The 6,000-nt window shown below is 51.4% G+C and overlaps 1 protein-coding gene across 1 annotated transcript in view; it reads left to right on the top strand.

The window, feature by feature from the left end:
• The first annotated feature begins 595 nt into the window (after window positions 1-595).
• The window catches only part of LOC112118412 (cyclin-dependent kinase 18), a 66,166-nt gene continuing 60,761 nt past the window's right edge, over window positions 596-6,000 (top strand). Inside the window, exon 1 of the mRNA XM_026655142.1 lies at window positions 596-719. The gene's annotated coding sequence lies outside the window, so the exon portion shown is untranslated. The remainder of the gene's footprint in view (window positions 720-6,000) is intronic.

The raw sequence follows: 6,000 nt of genomic DNA, 5'->3' as shown, positions 1-6,000 counted from the left end.
TGGAACGATGACTGACGGTGCCCAACAGGGAGATGCAGCCCTGATGCTGCTGCAAGGCTTGTTAGGCTCTTTGCCAGTGTCCACACTGCCGAGGGGGTGAGTTACCAGTCCACCGGAAATGGCTCCTGGGCTCTAGCCGACGCCCCCAGCCTGTCCAGCTAGCCTGGGTTGAAAGTACCCCCACCCCAGGGGGAGAGGGTTTTGTGTGTGGACAGCCCCCTACTAAGAGCCTGAGTAAACTTCGCAGTGAAGACATACCGTGGAGGATCAGAGGCCAGATTTGTTTTCCAAATGAGCAGGAGCAAGTGGCTGCTGCCATCCAGAAGTACACTGTGCACCCACCCATCCTTGTAGGCCTGGGACAGCTGGTGAAAAGACATCTGAGCAGGGCTTGCTACACCCCCAGGATTGGCAGTTGCCCGGCAGGGATGTCAGCTTTGGGGAGGAGCCAGTGTCACACATGAAATACTCCAGCCGTACTGGGAGGATTTCTCTCTCTCTCTCTCTCTCTCTCTCCGCCCTTTGCTCAGTGCCTCTTGCAGCCCCAGCCTCAGGTTGCTGCGGGAAGACTCTTTTCTTAGCTTTTCTGGGAGTGAAGTGCGCCAGGCAGACGAGCCCGGCTGGTGCAGGGGAGAGATCGGAGACGGGAGAGACTTGGGGAAGCAAAAGTGGACTTGATTTGAAAGAAAAAGAAAGAGAGTCTCCTCTTTCTCCAGCGTGTAAGTACTGGCTCTTCCCCTTGTGCGGTTTCATTTCACCAACATTTCAATGTAAACAGAGCAAAGGTACGGCAGAGTGGGGTTTGCTTTTAAAGGAGCAGTTCCCCTTTTATATCCCTCTGGCTTCCCAGCACAGCTTCCTCGGTGGGGATTATTGATCTCTTGGTGGCATGCTGTACTTTGTGGGAGAGGGCATGAGGGTAGTTGGGGGCCAGGGGTGGGAGATCAGAAACAGGCAGATCAGCTTTATGCCAAATGTAGCAGTAGGATATTCTGGTCTCCTCCTTGGCAGAAGAGATTCCTGTGTGTGTTTTGGTTTTGATGCGGGGCATTTAGGAAGCCTTGTTCCCCCTCCCCTCCATCACGCCTTTCTCCAAAACCCAGAGGAGTTTGCTCGCAGGGCACGATATTGGCCCATCTTTGAAGGAAGCCGGCCGGCTGGGAGAGGAGGGGAAAATCTGTTGCCTCCAGTATGAAACTTTGCCAGGCTGCTGTTAGGAGGAGATGACACTGAAGTCTCGGTGTGACATCTGTTCACGTGCTCAGGCGGGGGACGTTCTCCCTGGATGTGTGCATTCCCCTCACGCTGCACTTTTTGTGGCTGCCAGTATCCTTTGCATCTCGCTGTAGCTCTGCCACATTCCCAGATATGTGGGGAAGTTGCCCCCTAAGTGTTGCTTCCTTCAGCTCCCTCATCATCACCGCCCTCATCGCGGGTGGGGAGAAGTTAAGACCAGGTGGTTAATGCCTGCAACCCAAATCCTTGCCATGCCAGGACTAGAATTGGTGCCAGTGATGCTTTAACCAACTGGCCCGTCTCTGTATGGAAACAACCCAGAATGAGCGGTGCCGACAGACTGGCACAATGGTGGCATTAACTCTGAAAGGGAAGAAACATCAGCCTCCAGCCTGAGGCTCCGGCTTTGTTTGTGTGTCTGTGAGGGGGTGGGGACGGCACTCTGCACAGGCAGCAGGCAGAGGGTTAATGGAACGGCAGTGGGCTTTGTTAAAGTTGAGGAGTGGTGCGTATGGATGGAGCCCTGGCTGCTGCAGGGTAACCAGTGGTTCTGGTTCAGTTAGACTGCTGGGCATTTTCAGTGGCAACGTGGTTTGGGCAGAGCAGAAAAACAAACCACAGACTGAATCTGTGATAAATGCGAAATGGGGCGGCTTTCCATCCTCGGGTGGCTGTGAAAAGGCTCCTGAGAGGCCACCAAAAAAACCCAATTAGCTTGAAAACAGTTACCTGCTGCAAACGCCAGATATTTAGACTCACTAATCATAATTAGCACTTTTCCCTCTTAGCTCTCTAAGCACGTTTACAAGCTGGGTAAGTAGCATCATTCCCCGAGTATAGGAAAGTGAGGCACATAGGAAGTGACATGCCCAAGGGCTTGCAACAAGTAAGTGGCAGAGCTGGGAATAGATCCCAGCTCTCCTGACCCCTAAGCTGGGGTTCTGTCCACTAGGCAATACCGCCTCCCTGCTGCATGACTAGAGATCAGAACCATCCACTCTCCTGATAGGTCACTCTGCCAACTGGCACAGTGAAGGCCCCTTTGGCACTGGTCCTGTCTGCGTGCTGGAGGGTTTTGCCAGTGTGGGTGAGAGGAGTGGTGCCAGCTCACCTGGCCAGTAAGGGAGAAGTACTTTCCAGGGACTGCTGCCCCTTGCTGGAGGGGGTTAGAGATTTCGCAGACATGCCTCCACTGACTGACTCGAGTTTGTCTTCTGTGTGAGATGCGCAAGCAACTGTAGGCCTGTGTTAGCCTACGCACCCAGGAGTGCCACGTCACCACTCCTGACTCCCCAGCTCCAACCTCACAGGCCCGGTGACAGGTGAGGAGGGAACTGGATGGGGCTCTAGACATCTTACTTCACATAGAGTCTTTCAGACACTACAGCCAACCCCACTGAGGCGTGTGAGGGGTGCTGGGTGGGGCAGCATATGGGAAGGATCAGAGAGTAACAGGATTGATTTGGGCATAGGAGAATGTAGGCACCATATCAGGGAAATTTCCTCAGGGTGAAATCCGTTAAACAGTGGAATAATCTCCCCAGTGAAGGCTGGAATCCCCCTTATTAGAAAAGAAAGGAAGGTCTTGTGGCTAAAGAACAGGAGTCAAACGATCTGGATTCTATTCTTGGCTTTGCCACAGATTCCCCCTGGGACCTTGGGCCACTCACTTAACATCTGTGCCTCAGTGTCTTCATCAGTGAAATGTGACCTTGCATCGCTCCGTGAGGTTTGCTCATTCGGGTCTGCACTGAGCATTGAGATGCTAGCATGGAAGGTGCTTTGGAAGCACAGAGTATTATTTTCAGTGTTGTATTTTTTGTGAAGGCCACTTTCACTAATTGGCCACTCTTTTAGGTCCCTTGAATGGAAGCTAACGACAGGTTTCACTGGATGGAGTGTGTAGTTATTGTGTGTCATGTTCATACATTATGGGTGATGATAGTGCAGTAACCATGCACCCTGGCTTCTGAGTTGGCTGTTTTAAATTTGGCTAATGTATTCCAGATGTATTTATGATGGTAATGGTTAGAATCCCTCTGAGATGGGGCCATATTGTGTCAGGCACATACCCATAGTGAGAGAGAGTCCTTGCCTGAAGTTGTTTACAGTCTAAATAGACAAGAGAAGGATTATTAGCCCTATTTTACAGATGGAGGAACAGAGATGAGGTGACTTGCCCAAGGTCACTCAGGGAGCTTGTGGCAGAGCTGAGAACTAAGCCCCTGAATCCCAGACAATCCTTCCACTTTTTGTGTCACAGGCAGAGCCCTGGCCACCTGCTGAAAACAAAAGTTATAGGTTTATGTGCACATGTGACACTGGGTGGACTGCAATCACTTCACAGACATCATGTTTGCATTGAAGTTTTCAGGCTGCAGCACGTTTCTGAGTCCATCGGTCCTCACTCTGGCCTTCTGGAGACAGATGAATCATTCATTACAAACCGTGGAACACTCTTCTGGCTTCATTACACACCTGAAACTTGGGGCAGGTTGTCTGAGAAAATCTCGACGTGTCCAAATAAATATTTGAGCTTCCATGGTGCTGTATGTGCAACAGCATCCTCACAACCTCCCTTTGAGGAAGGTTTCCATTTCACAGATGGGGAACCTGAGATATGGAGGCAAAGTGGAATTGATGGTAGAGCAAGAACGCTGGGCACCTGACTCCCAGCCAGGGCCGGCTCCAGGCACCAGCGCAGGAAGCAGATGCTTGGGGCAGCCAATGGAAAGGGGCAGCACATCCGAGTCTTCGGCGGCAATTCGGCGGTGGGTCCCTCGGTCCCTCTCGGAGGGAAGGACCTGCCGCCGAATTGCTGCCGAAGAATGAAGCGGCGCGGCAGAGCTGCCGCTGAAGTGCCACCAATCGCAGCTTTATCTTTTTTTTTTTTTTCTTCGCCGCTTGGGGCGGCAAAAAAGCTGGAGCTGGCCCTGCTCCCAGCCTTGGGCTCAGTCCTCCAGGCCACTCAGAACTCTCAAAAAGGTCTGAAACGCAGTTTTGCTCTGAGTTATTGGTGCATCAGCTCCACCCCCCTGCCAAAAGTCATCCCAAAGCCTGCAAACTGACATTGCCTTGATTTGCATCCAAGCATCTCTAATGTTTAATAGGCATCTAATTTTAGAGGTCACTTGGCTCCTTTCAGCAAATGGCATCCCGGCGGGGATCTGCCTGTTGAATTTGTCTTCTTATCCCTTCCTGACTAACTCACTGCTGCTGGAAAAGAAACAGAAAACAAACCACCACCTGTTGGTTGCTGTAGGTGCAAAGGCCCGGATTGCAATCTTGCACGCAGTTAGCTCTGCAGAGACAATCTCTTCCCAAATACAGCATCCTGGTCACGCTCTTTCTTTTCCAATCAAGGTTCCTTTTAAGGTAGCATTTCCCCTGCAGCCAAAGTTGCTCCTCTGCTCCCCAGTTGCTTAGCCACTCACAGCCCTCGCCCACACCACTGGCCTGCCACCCTTGCTGGAACAGAAGCTGGAGTGAAAATTACTTTCAGACAGCTGTGAAAAGCGATCAAGCTTTAGACTGTAAGGCAAATCTACACTGATGCCTCCTTGCTGCTGTGGTCTCTGCTGTCTCTTGCTTTTCTTCTCTCTCTCCTTCTTTTGTGCAGGCCAGTCTTGTCGATTTCCCGGTTGCAATTTGAGATCGGTATTCTGCTATCTTCTGCATTTTCTAGCTGTTTTTAGAGACCGGCTCAGACGCAGATATGCAAGTGCTCAGCAATCACAATCAGGGCCAGATTGTCTAAAGAACTCAGCTCCCTCTAAGGCACCTAAGCAAGAGCCAGATTTTCAGAAGTGCTCAGCACCCAGCTGCGGCCATTGGGACACTTCTGGGTCCAGATTTTCCAAAGAACCCAGCACTCAACGCACACCCAGCGTGCTGAATTCTCCTGCAAACCTGGCCCCTTGGATAGGTGCCTGAGAGGCAGCTGAGCTCTCTTGAAAGTTCTGGCCTATGGGCACCGCGCATAAAATGGTCCACATCTTCTAACACGGGGCTAGTGCTTTTGGCTGCATGATTCCTAGAGAGGAAGGATGGTCCAGCGGTTCAGGCACTAGCCTAGGACTTGGGTTCAAGTCCCTGCTCCACCGCAGTCTTCCTGTGTTACCTTGACTACATCACTGAGCCTTTCTGTGCCGGCTCCCTTCTGTACAGTGGGAATGGTAGCACTTCCCTATCTCACAGGGGTGTTGTGAGGATAAATACGTTTAAAGGACAGTGTGATGTCCAGATGCTATGGAAACGGGGACCTATGAGGACCTAGAATAGTGAGAGACACTGTATTAGGGGCTGGTTTTCAGAGTGTGGGTGCTCAGCACTTCCTGAAGATCAAGCCCCTTTAAAGTATCTCAAGTTGGGCACCAGCGGTTGAGACAGCCCAAATCACGAGTCACTTTGGAGTTTTAAAATGCGTAGCTCGCCACTGCTTAGAGGGACAATGTGGTGGTAGGCGATAGAGTAGCTCTAAGGCAGGGGTTCTCAAACTAGGGGTTGGGACCCCTCAGGGATTCGGGAGGTTATTATAAGGGGGGGGGTCACAAGCTGTCAACCTCCACCCCAAACCCCGCTTTGCCTCCAGCATTTATAATGGTGTTAAATATATAAAAAAGTGTTTTTAATTTATAAGGGGGGACGCGCTCAGAGGCTTGCTATGTGAAAGGGGTCACCAGTACAAAAGTTTGACAGCCACTGCCCTAAGGAGTCCAGGCAAGAGAGACACTGACTACCCTCTTCTGAAACTGTCCCACGACT

This window comes from Terrapene carolina, unplaced genomic scaffold (assembly GCF_002925995.2).
Source record: "Terrapene carolina triunguis isolate 2854851 unplaced genomic scaffold, T_m_triunguis-2.0 Scaffold198, whole genome shotgun sequence".
Lineage (NCBI taxonomy): Eukaryota > Metazoa > Chordata > Testudines > Emydidae > Terrapene > Terrapene triunguis.
The sequence above is the reverse complement of the archived record's forward strand: the minus strand, read 5'-3'. Positions and strand labels throughout refer to the sequence as shown.